Source organism: Phascolarctos cinereus, unplaced genomic scaffold (assembly GCF_003287225.1).
Source record: "Phascolarctos cinereus isolate Bilbo 61053 unplaced genomic scaffold, phaCin_HiC Scaffold_1;HRSCAF=81, whole genome shotgun sequence".
Classification (NCBI taxonomy): Eukaryota; Metazoa; Chordata; class Mammalia; order Diprotodontia; family Phascolarctidae; genus Phascolarctos; species Phascolarctos cinereus.
The window spans coordinates 108,080,613-108,092,858 of NW_027555514.1; the positions used below are offsets into that span (position 1 = coordinate 108,080,613).

Consider the following 12,246-nt stretch of genomic DNA (forward strand, 5'->3'; position numbering starts at 1 on the left):
AGGTGTGATTATGAAGAGTCATGCCAAGTTCATAACTTTATAGCTGCAGCCAACATTCTCAGTATAAAGGGTCTAGGGGCTTGTGTATGTTCCATTTAGAAATATATTCGGGGATATCTAGGTGGCGCAGTGGATAGAGCACCAGCCCTGGATTCAGGAGGACCTGAGTTCAAATCCGGCCTCAGACACATAACATTTACTAGCTGTGTGACCCTGAACAAGTCACTTAACCCCACTGCCTAGCCAACAAAGGGAAAAAAAAAGAAATATACCCAAGAAACAAGACAAAGTAAATTCTTGTTGGCAGATGGCTGGGTAATACTAATAATAGCTAATAGAATAGCTAAGAATAGCTGATAGAATACTTTATGGTCTACAAAGTAATTTATACATTATTTAATTTTATTTGATCGTTATAATGGCCTTATCAGGTATTGCTGCTGTTATTCAGTCATGTCAGTTGTGCCTGACTCCTTTTAGGATTTTCTTGGCAGAGATACCAGAATGAATGGTTTTTCTTTTCCTTTTCCAGATCATTTTACAGAGGAAGAAACTGAGGCAAACAGGGTTAAGTGACTTGCTCAGGGTCACACAGCCAGTAAGTGTCTAAGACTGGATGTGAACTCAGGTCTTCCTGACTCCAGCACCAACACTCTATGCGCTGGATCACCTAGCTACTTTTGTGAGGTAAGTGCTATTATTATCCCCTTTCACAAATGAGGAAGCTGAGCTGAGACAGATTAAGTGACTTGCCCACAGTCACATAGCTAGTGACAAGTGTCAGAGGGAGGATTCGAATTCAGGTTTTCCTGCTTCTAAGTCCAACATTCTATCACCTATGCCACTGAGCTGCCCTATTATTTGATATGATCATGAGGTGAACTGGTTGACATCTAAATGCATATTAACTGCTTCTTGGGACAAATCTAACAAGTGCATAGGTAAAATCCCAAGTGGATACTTTGGATCAGTGGGAGAGATCATCATATCATAAGATCACAGTCTAGATCTGAAAGGGACCTCAGATGTCACCTGGTGAAACTCCATCATTTCAAGGCTGAGAAAACTGAAGACCAGGAAGGTAAAATTTCTTGCCCAAATTTGAGAATCAGAAAAGGTAACTAGTAAACTTAGTGTTGGATTTTTCTAATATGCCTTGAGGGGACAGCACTCCATCTGAATGACCACAGACCCATATATTAAGCACATTGGAGTTAGTAGAAACAAGCCTGAAAAGGGAGGGGGACGTATTGGTCACATACTTTCAATCTAATCCCAAATAGACTCGGGAGGCTTTGGGCACACATACAATAAGGAAAGGAGACATAATTCTGCCCTATAGAAATTTAAACTGGTGCCTCCTACCCCAAAGAAGGTAATCATTTCTTCACCACTCCGACCAGAAGATTAGAGTCTCCTTCCATTCTTCTTGCCCCTGAGGTGATGGCACAGTGATAGATGTTTGTTGGTTACTTTGCTCCTACAAATAGAACATTTGATACATCTTAGACCACATCTTCATCATATCCATTTGAAATGCCCCTGTTCAAAAACTTTTAGTGGGCCTTTCTCTGCTCAGCTCTTCAGAAGGGGTGGGAAGAGAAGGAAAGACTTTAATGCATCTCTCTTTAGGTCCTTTTCTTTGACTTTTTAGCCTTTCTAGGGCTTCAGGGTCCTGGAGCCTAGAGATGAAAAGTCCCTTCTCTTTCCCCATTCTGCCCCCTCTCTTTGCCTTACCAAGAATTTCAATATTCCTTAAACATTAGAAATAATCTAAGAAGGCCTAAATCCCATCGATTTCCTTGCTGTGATCATAACTCCTGAGTGTGACTGTGCTGTATAAGGATTAATTAGGATTTATTAAAGTTCTCCATACAGAGACGTTCTCTGGTAGATTAGCATAGGTGCCTTTGAACTCAAATTTTCCCCAAAGTAATCCATGTGTATTTTAATCCTGCATATTTGACAATATGTATTAATCCCTTTTTTCAAGGACAACATTATTCCAGTGAGCACAATCTGCTGAGATGCACAGTCATCAGGTTCAGAAAGATCCTATGTTCGTAAGGTTTTAGGAACGTGTGTGTAAGCACACATCCATGGAAGGACAGACCAGTTCCCTTTAGAGAACTTTCTGGCCGTGTGTTAGCATCCCATCTGTTTGTGCCTATTCCTAACCCCAACCTCGAGTTACTGCTCCCGTCCTGCTCCTTCCGTCCTACTCACCTGTGGGTTCACTAGGAATTTATGTTATCTAATCTCAACTATACCCTCACACCAGTAAAATCAACATTCTACTCATCCCTGATCTATTAGCTAGCTCACTCTCTACAGAAGCTGTTACAGGCTGTCTCTTCTCTCATTAGGCCTACCTAGCTAAGATTTGCTGGTATTAGGTCAGATTGGCTTGTGAGAGAAAAATCATTGAACTTGGACTCACAGCATCTGAATTCAAATACCAGTTCTGGCATTTACCATCTGTGTGAGCTGGTGTACATCACTTAACTTTTCTAGACCTGTCTTCTCCTCTGTAAAACGAAGGTATTGGCCAGTCTTCAATAAACCCCAAAACATAGATTACCTAGGCAAGAGCTCTCTATTTGACCAAAGTTGCTGGGAAAACAGGAAAGTAATTTGGCATAGATTAGGTCTTGACCAGTGTTATAGCATACATCATAACGAAGTTATTTCTAAAATGAGGATGTTAAACTAGATGACCTCTGAGATCCCTCCAGCCCTAGATCTAAGATCTTTCTTCCATGAGTTAGATCCCATTCCACCCCCCCCATCCTCACCCCATACTGCTCACTGACTTTTTCTAGACTCTTATAACACTTATTAGCTTTACTGCCCATTTGGTGCTTAGATACATTTTGTATTGTTAGAGTTTTCTTGTACAGATGAGGAAACTGAAGCAAACAAGGTTAAATGACTTGCCCAGAGTCACACAGCTAGTATCTGTGGCTAGATTGAACTCAGGAAGATGAGTCTTCCTGACTCCAAGCCTGCTAGTCTACCCACCACACCACCTAGCTGCTATGTTTAAAATAAATTATAGGATTGTACATGGGTAAACTTTTGCTTTGGTGGACTAAAGCATCTACCATGGAGTTAGGCATGTGCTCTGGTCCCTTGATGAAGGACATGATCCTTACTGAGATGATGCAGCAGCTCCTGACTGGCCATTAGTGACAGGAGTTGCATCAGAGGTGATTGGTCAAAGTCAGGAAGTTCCATTTACTTGATTTGTGACAAGAGGAGTTGAGAAGAAACAACTTACTTGCTCCTTCAGACAAGCAGGCATGTAGGCAATAAGTATTTATTAAGCATTTAGTGGGTGGCAGGAACTGTGCTAAGCATCAAGGCTACAAATATAAGCAAGGATTCTTCTAGCATGAAGGGAGGAGGGGTTTTCACTCCCCTTCCCCCACAGCAGTGATGGTAATGAGAACGTGGAGCTTGCCTACATAAGACCGTGTCCTCTATTTCCTTCTGCTTTTTGCTTCTTCCCTGAGCAAAGGCCAATAACTGCCAGTGAGCCTGAGAAATGGATGTCTCCAATCTTGATGGTAACCTCATGAATCTGAGATGTCCAGATTTCCTGAGTCCAGTACCATCCGCCCAGCAGACAATGCTTCATTTGTACACTAGCACGACTGACAAGAGAATGCTTTTCACCAAGAAAAGGACTAAGAAAACTGGGGCTGAAGACCTTGTGAGCTGATCAGACACGGTGGGTTTGAGATGAAAGCGAAATCTCTATTTCAGCAGTCCCATAAACTTGTCTTTACCTTTTGGGGAAAGTATAATGTTTGCAGCGGTTTGTTTTATGTTTCTGTGTTTGTTAAAGTTTCCTTTGAGTCTTTTGTGTTTTAAATATTTTCAGAAGTGGAGGAAGTTAATTATTGTCCTATACCCAATATCCATATTATGCACTGAATACCTGTTGGGGGGGGGGCGTGAGGCAATTGAGGTTAAGTGACTTGCCCAGGGTCACACAGCTAGTAAGTGTCAAGTGTCTGGTCTGAGACTGGATTCGAACCCAGGTTCTCCTGACTCCAGGGCCAGTGCTCTATCCACTGCACCACCAATCTGCCCCTAAATACCCCCTTTTTTTTTAGGAGGACCCTAGAATTGAGCCATACCTAAGTTTGGTTTCAGATATTTCTCAGAAGTTAGTATAGACTATAAACCAAGGAAAGCTAGAGCTTCCTGACCTCACTATCTTAAGGGTCAGGCCCATTCTCAGGATGAATGGAATCTGTATTACCCTAGAGCTAGAGTCCTTTGGGGAGGGGCATCCCCATGCTCACATCACAGAACATAGTAGCCATCAAATAAAACCTTTAAAAAAAAAAACAGCTGGGGCAGCTAGATGGCGCAGTGGATAGAGCATCGGCCCTAGATTCAGGAGGACCTGAGTTCAAATCCGGCCTCAGACACATAACACATACTAGCTGTGTGACCCTGGGCAAGTCACTTAACCCCATTGCCTAGCCAAAAGACAAAAAAAAACCCCAGCTCATTGTCTAAGGTGACACAAGTAGTGACCAGCTAAGTTGAGATTCTAACCCAGGTCCTCTGGCTCCAGATTCAGATCTCTTTCCCTTCTTTAAAATTGGATGAGACAAAATGCATTATTCAGCTGGAAAATATAACAGTAAGTTGAGTCTGTGAACATAATTTAAAATGTTCTTTTAATGTCTTAATAAAAAAGGCACAGCTATCTAGTGACTTTTTCTCATACTCTATATATAGAGAGATACCTTTTAAATGTTAAACTATATTACAGGCACATGAAAACTTAAGTTGGAGTTAGTACATGAAGACTTGGAATGCCACTTGTGCAAGGTGGCCAGCTCCTAAACTGGGAAGATGCTTTAATACTTCTGGCCACAGAACACAGCAGGGCAATTTGACCGAAAGAACCCTAGGCCCAAAGCCAACAGACTCTCAAGTTCTAGGGCTAGTCACTGACTCATTTTCCTTTGTCAGCTTTGCCAACTCCAAAAGGTATAAGGCAGAACCAAAGAGTTCTTTTAATTTGAATTTCTGGAAATCATTAGTGATTTAGGTCATTTTTTTCATGTAGCTATTGATACCTTGGATTTCTTCCTCTAAAAACTGCCTATTCCCTTTGACCATTTACCAATTGGTTAATAGCTCTTATTCTGATAAATTTGACTCAGTTCCCTTTCTAGCTTAGAAATGAGACCTTCACCAAAGAAATTTGCTACAAAGATTTTTTTTCCCATTCCTGCTACTCTTCTAATTTCAGCTATATTGTTTTTGCTCACGCAAAAACTTTTTAACTTTATCAATCAATAAATACTTATTGAGCTCCTACCATGTACCAAGCACCATGCTAAGCACTAGAGATACAAAAACAAGCAAAAGACAGTCTTTGCCCTCAAGTAGCTTACAGTCTAATGGGGGAGACAATATGTGAACAAATATATTCAAAGTAAATTACATATATAAGATAAATGGAAAATAATTAACAGAGGGGAGACACTAGAATTAAGAGAGATTGAGGAAGGCTTCCAGTAAAAGATAGATTTTAGTTGGGATTAAAGGAAGGCAGCAGGCAGAGCTGAGGAGAGAGAGTGTTCCAGGCATCCTGGACAGCCAGAGAAAATGTCTGTAGCCTAGAGATAGAGAGTCTTGTTTGCTCCAAATTAATTTTATTATTTTTCCCAACTCTGTGAGGTAATCTTTTAGTAGTTTAATTGGCATAGCACTGAATAAGTAAAATTCGTTTAGATTATATTGCTATTTTAATTATATTGGCTCATCCTATCCTTGAGCAATTAATGTTTCTCAAAGTATTTAAATCTATCTTAATTTGGGAAATGAGCATTTTATAGAAATATTCATACAGCTCCTGTGTGTGTCTTGGCAAGTAGTCTCCCAAATATTTTATACTTTCTGTAGTTACTGTAAATGGAATTTCTTTATTTATCTCTTCCTGCGGGACTTTGTTGCTAATGTACGGAAATCCTGAAAAAGGATGTAGGTTTATTTTATATCCTCTAATTTTGATAAAGTTGTTGTTTCAATTAGTTTTTTAGTTGACTCTCTAAGTTTTTCTAAGTAAATCAAATCATCTACAAAAAGTGATAACTTTGTTTCCTCCTTGCCTATTCTTATTCTCCCTTCATTTCTCTTTCTTCTTATTATAGCTGGTCTTTCTAGCACTATATTGAATAGGAAGGGTGGTGATGGATATCTTTCGATATCCATGGATATCTTTGATATATCCCTAATCTTATTGGAAATATTTCTAGCATACACCCATTACAGATAATGTTGTTTCTTGTTTAGATAGCTACTATTTATATTAACAAAAGACCCATTATTCCTGTTTTCTAGTGTATTTAAAAGAAATGTGTGTTCTATCTTGTAAAAAGATTTTTTTCAACTATTGATATAACTATATGATTCATGTTGTTTTTGTTATTATAGTTTTCATGTTATTGAATTAGTCTTGTATTCCTGGCATAAATTTGACCTGGTCATAGTATATAATATTTTAATATAAAACTATAATCTCCTTGCAAATATTTTATCTAAATTTTTTCCATTGATATTCATTAAGGATATTGGCCTATAGTTTTCTTTCTCTAGTTCAATTCCACCTACTAAAATAAATTTAGTAGGACTCCTTTTCTCTTTTTTTTTTTTACCAAGCAATTTATATAACATTGGAATTAATTGTTTTTTGAATGTTTGATAGAATTCACTTGTAAATCCATCTGGTCTGAACTTTTTTCTTTGGGAATTCATTTATGGTATGCTTAATTTCTTTTTCTAAGATTGGGTTAAATTCTCCATTTCTTATTCTGTTAATATGGGCATTTTATATTTTTGTAAATATTCATCTATCTCATTTAGATTGTCTATTTTATTGACATATAATCAGGCATAATAATTTCTGGTAATTTATTTTGTTTCTTCTTTATTCATTATGAATTCATCTTTTTCATTTTTGATACTAGTAATTTGATTTTCTTATTTCTTTTTTTTAGTCAAGTTAGCTAATAGCTTATCTATTTTTTAGAAATAGTTTTATTAATTCAATGAGGTTTTTTCACTTTCTATTTTGTTAATCTTTTCTTTGATTTTTAGGACATCTATTTTGGTGTCTAATTGCAGAGGTGTTTTTTTTTTTTTGCTGTCTTCTGGGCTTTTTCTTTTTTAGTGACACGCTTTTTCTTTTTTTGGTGAAAATGTTTAGAGACATCAATTTTCCCTTAAGAACTACTTTTGGCTGCATCCAAAAATTTTTGGTACATTGTCTCATTGTTGTCATTATCTCTTAATGAAGTCATCAATTGGTTCTATAATTTGTTCTTTGACTCATGCATTCCTGAGGATCAAGTTATTTACTCACTAATGAATTTTTAATTTTTCTTCCTTAGTCCTTTATTTAATACAATTTTATTGTACTGTGTCCTTATAAGAAATGTTTAGCATTTGTGCTTTTCTGCATTTGTGTAGTTTTTATACCCTGACACATGGTCAATTTTTGGCAAAGTACCAAACACAATTGAAAAATATGTATACTCCTATTACTATCCAATAACCTCTATAACTTTTCTAAAACTATATTCAAGTCCTTAATTTTTTACTTCTTTATTTTTGTTAGATTTATCAAAGACTGAAAGGGGTAAATTTAGGTACCCCACTTTTATAATTTTATTGTCTATTTTTCCCTATAACATATGACTTTTCATTTATGTATTTAGATACCTTACCATTTGGTACATATATGTTTAGTATTTATATTACTGTATTTATCTATTAATATATTTCAGCAAAATGTGATTTATTTTTGGCTCCCCTGCCCCTCTTTTCTTTCCCTTATCTCCCTATCTAATTACAGATTTTTATCCCTTCCCTTCTTTTTTAAAAAATATTGTATTATTTACACAAAATCAAAGAACATTTACTCTAGAAGGGACTTCAATAAGTCAACTATGCAAAATGTGGTTGGGGAAGGAGATGGAAGTGAGGTATGAATGGACATATGCCCAACTAGAGAATAGCTGGATAAAGAATCATACCTTCCTCAACATAGCTTGCCCTTGTGGGATGACAAGTCTGTCATAGATTGAACAAAAAAAAAATGTAGGAAACACTACATTGAGTCTTATATTTAGAGCCAAAAGTCATCAAATCCAACATCTTCATTTTATAGATAAGGAAACCTATCTGTACAGAGAAGTTAAGTGACTGGCCTGAATTACATAGCTAATAAATGTGGTAGGCAGGATTTGAACTTAGGTCTTCCTGATTCCGAGACCAGTACTCTTTCCACTTATAACACACTGCCTCTCCACTATACACTGCTACCATGTTATGGCTGCTCCTACATTGAGAATTACCAGCTCTTCATAGCACTATTTTGATATGGCCTCTTTTCAAAATAAATGTGCTCATTCCTCAATTGTCAACTCTGAATACTGGTAGCAAGGTCTCACATCTCTCCCTAACAGACACCCTCTGCCATTGACAGCATTCTCTATAACTCTGAAGGCCTGGGACAGGCAGCCAGCCTCCCCAGGAAGAAATGATAGCAGCTGTAAATCATTTGAAAGACTATTAAGACTAATGAGCTGACTCAGCAAGGGAGCTGGCTTTAGCCATAGGAAATGATTCTTCATTGATAATATAGTAGGGACCACAGAAGAAAACAGTACAGAATCTAAGTTATTAAAGGCAAATTAAAAATGAGAAATGAAGTCTCATTCACTTAAATGGCCCCTAAATTCTGCACCGAACTGTTTTAAAAACACTTCTAATCACTGATCATTGACCATAGGTCTTGGACTCCTGAGTATCCTTTTCTTCTCCACTTCTACTCAAAAACTCAATATTCTACACAATGTTAGTAGGCACTCCTGGAGAAAATGTAAATGCTAATAGTATTTTCTCCCTACTAAATTAAATATTAAATTTAAATCATACAAATTTAATGCATAAATTTAAATTAAAATTAAACAAAGTAAAAATAAAATATAATTTAATGTATAAATATTGAATAACATATATGTATTGAAAATACTGCTTGAGGCGATATTTTTGTAAAAGAATGAGATTATTTTCCAGATTGACATACTGTGGATTTTCTTAATCTGGGGTTTATTACCTTGTTTTTGTTTAGTATTTTGATAATTTCGTTTCAATATGATTAGCTTTCTGGTTTCATGTATTTTATCATATGCATTTAAAAGCATTAATCTGAGGTGGCCATAGGCTTTACTGGACTGCCAGAGGGATTCATAACACATAAAAAAGGTGAGAAACTCCTGTTGTAATGGATGGTCTGCCCTTGACACTCACTTTATGGCAAACCACTAAACCCCAGTCCCTGGATCACCAAGCTCTGATAGGTGAGCTTTCACCTTATATTGCCAAGACTCAGGTCTCCATATTATTTATATGTCTGCTCTACACCATGCTACCAAGAGTGTATCCTCTCCTTCTAGATGCTCTTGTGTTGGCATTACCTATTAGAAGGTAAGATCCTTGAGAGCAGGAATTGTATTGCTTGTTTGCATTTATATCTCTGGCTCTTAGCACAGTACCTAGCGCATTGTAAGTTACTTAAAAATACATTTTCCATCTATCACCTTTCTGTCTATCCATCTATTCATACAAGTCTTCCCAGGTTTCTCTAAAACAGCTCCTTTTATCATTTCTTATGAAGCAATAATCTTCATGACATTCCTATGCCATAATTTGCTTAGCCTTTCCTCAACTGATGGGAACCCACTACTTTACTATAGCAAAGAGAGCAACTATAAATATTTTTGTATATATGGATATTTTTCTTCTTTCTTTTATTTCTTTAAGGTATGAGCAGAGTTTGGTGACTTTTTGGACATCGTTCCAAGATGCTTCCTAGAATGTAAAGACCAATTCACAACTCCAGTAATAATATATTATTGTGCCTATTTTCAGTCCTACCAACAATTGTCATTTCCCTTTTTAAAATCAACTGTCAGTCAATAAACATATACTACCCACCAACCAACCAACCAATCAATTACCTGCCATGTGTCAGGCACCATGCTAAGTACCGGAGATATGAAAAGTGGCAAAAAACAATCTCCATCCTGAAAGAGATCAGTTCTAATTTTGCTAATCTAATGAAGTTGATGAATATGGAACCTCAGAGATGCTTTAACTTGCATTTCTTTATTAAGAATTTGGAGCATTTTTTTATATTGTTGTTGACATTTTGGATTTCTTTCTTTGAGAAGCGCCTAATAATATCCTTTGATCATTTACATATTGGAGAATTTGAACCAGTTCCTCATGTCATATTTTGTTTTTCAGTGTGGATGGCTGGGCAATCTCTTGAATTATTGTTGATTTCATTGATCCGGTATTCCAGGGCTTAATGCAATCAGCACAATGTCATCCTGAAAATCTCACATCTGAATGTGAGCATCTGAAATACCTCAGTATCTACAGAGAATCCCTCCTCTACTTGCACACCTGTTTTTATGCCTCAATTGGCATTGATGCTTAGTAGATCTTCGAACAAAGTTTTCCCTCTGGTCTCATGTCATAGTTTTCCAATTTGAGTTTAAATGAGAGACATGTTATTCAAGGAGAGATTTTTATTCTATCAAATTAAATGTGCTTTTGTTTTTGTAATCAGCAAACAATAGACAAAACACATCTTAAAACCTCCACATCTCTCAGTCAGTTGTTTGACTATGATGACTGTTATGGAAAATCATTTGCAAAATCCTTCCTGTATGGCAGCTCCCAAAAGAAGAAAAATAAACTATCAACAATCATATGAAAAATGTCCCCAAATCATTGTTAAGAGAAATACACGGTTTTAAAACTCTGAGATTCCACTTCTTGTCCATCATATTGTCAAGGATGATTTCCTCCCCCCCCCCAAAAAAAAAGGAAAACAACCATTTTCGAGGGAATGTGTGAATTGATTCAGCCTTTCTGGAAAGCTATTTGGAACTGTGCCCTACAAGTCACTAAGCTATGTATTTCTGACAATTCTACAATTAGCCCAAACCCTAAAGAGATCAAAGAAAGAGGAAAAAGAACCATTTATATAAAAACTGATTCGTTGTTAAAAGGACTGGAAACTAAAAAGGTTTCCATCAATTGGAGAGTAGTCATGTAATAAGATATTATTTCACCTTATGAAATGACAAAAGGAACAATTTTGGAAAAGCCTGGGAAGACTAGAATGAATTGATACAGTGAAATGAGCAGAACCAGAACAATTTATACAACAACATTGTAAAGAAAGATAACTTTCAAAGATTTAAGAACTCTGACCAATGTAACAACTAAACCATTCTTCCAGAGGACTGTGAAGAAGCACACTTCCCACTTCTTGGCAGAAAGATGATGGACTAGAGATAGAGAAAAAGACATACATTTTTGGACCTGGCCAATGTGTGGATTTTTTTTTTGATCATGTTAATTTGTTCCAAGAGAGAGTTGGGCTGCGTTTAGGGTGGGGGGAGAATATAGGAGTAAGGAAAGGGGAGAATCCCTTTGGATTGTGGTGCCAAAAAGAAGAAAAAAGATTGTTAATAGAAAGTACTCAAAAAATCAGAAGGAGACTTAGGGAAATGAAGACAAGCAAGATAGCTTTGGAACTAACATACTGAATTGATTATATATACATATATATTAAAACAAGCTATAAAGAATGAGGCTTATGGTTTCATATATAATAATCTTTTTTCACTATTCTTTATTTCTGGAAATGTTCATGTTGTTGGTATTGTCAAGGTCAGAGTAAGAAAAAATATTAAATGTTTTTAAAGCCTTTTCTTTTGGGGGGAGGGGAGCGCATAATTAAAGCCATTTCTTGTGTTGTTTCTTTGATATGTTCTCATCGAGGATGCCCTTAATGTGTACATAGACCATTCTTATAAAGATTTTCTATAAATGAGAAAATGTGCATGTGAGGTTACATAAAATATAAAACTGAACCTAAGTTCACCATAGTACTCTAAGAATAGTTATTAAGTTGAGCTTCTGGTTTTATACCAAAGCATCAACCCAAGAGACTACTTGTTCCACTTAAAGATCTAAAGGAAAGCTAACATGTGAGGCAGCTATGCTATCCAGCTTTAGAGCCAAAACATCTAGGCTCAAATCCTAGTTCTACTGCTTATCTTTCATTAAGTTATTTAAATCCTCCGTGTTTCCGTTTCTTCAATTGTTAAAAAAAAAAGGAAAAGAAATCAT

At 36.4% G+C, this 12,246-nt stretch overlaps 2 long non-coding RNA genes across 3 annotated transcripts in view; one reads left to right on the forward strand and one right to left on the reverse strand.

Moving 5' to 3' along the window:
- The window catches only part of LOC110216350 (uncharacterized), a 95,782-nt gene extending 94,306 nt beyond the window's left edge, over positions 1 to 1,476 (reverse strand). The window contains exon 1 of the long non-coding RNA XR_002326730.2: positions 1,366 to 1,476. This is a non-coding gene — a long non-coding RNA (uncharacterized LOC110216350). The remainder of the gene's footprint in view (positions 1 to 1,365) is intronic.
- Positions 767 to 11,863, forward strand: LOC110216349 (uncharacterized). Of its 2 annotated transcripts, none has more exons than XR_002326729.2 (3): positions 767 to 1,117; positions 3,521 to 3,733; positions 10,345 to 11,863. It is a non-coding gene; the product is annotated as an uncharacterized LOC110216349 (long non-coding RNA). The 2 variants fall into 2 exon arrangements; XR_002326728.2 differs by having other exon boundaries at positions 767 to 1,081.
- Positions 11,864 to 12,246: the final 383 nt, after the last annotated feature.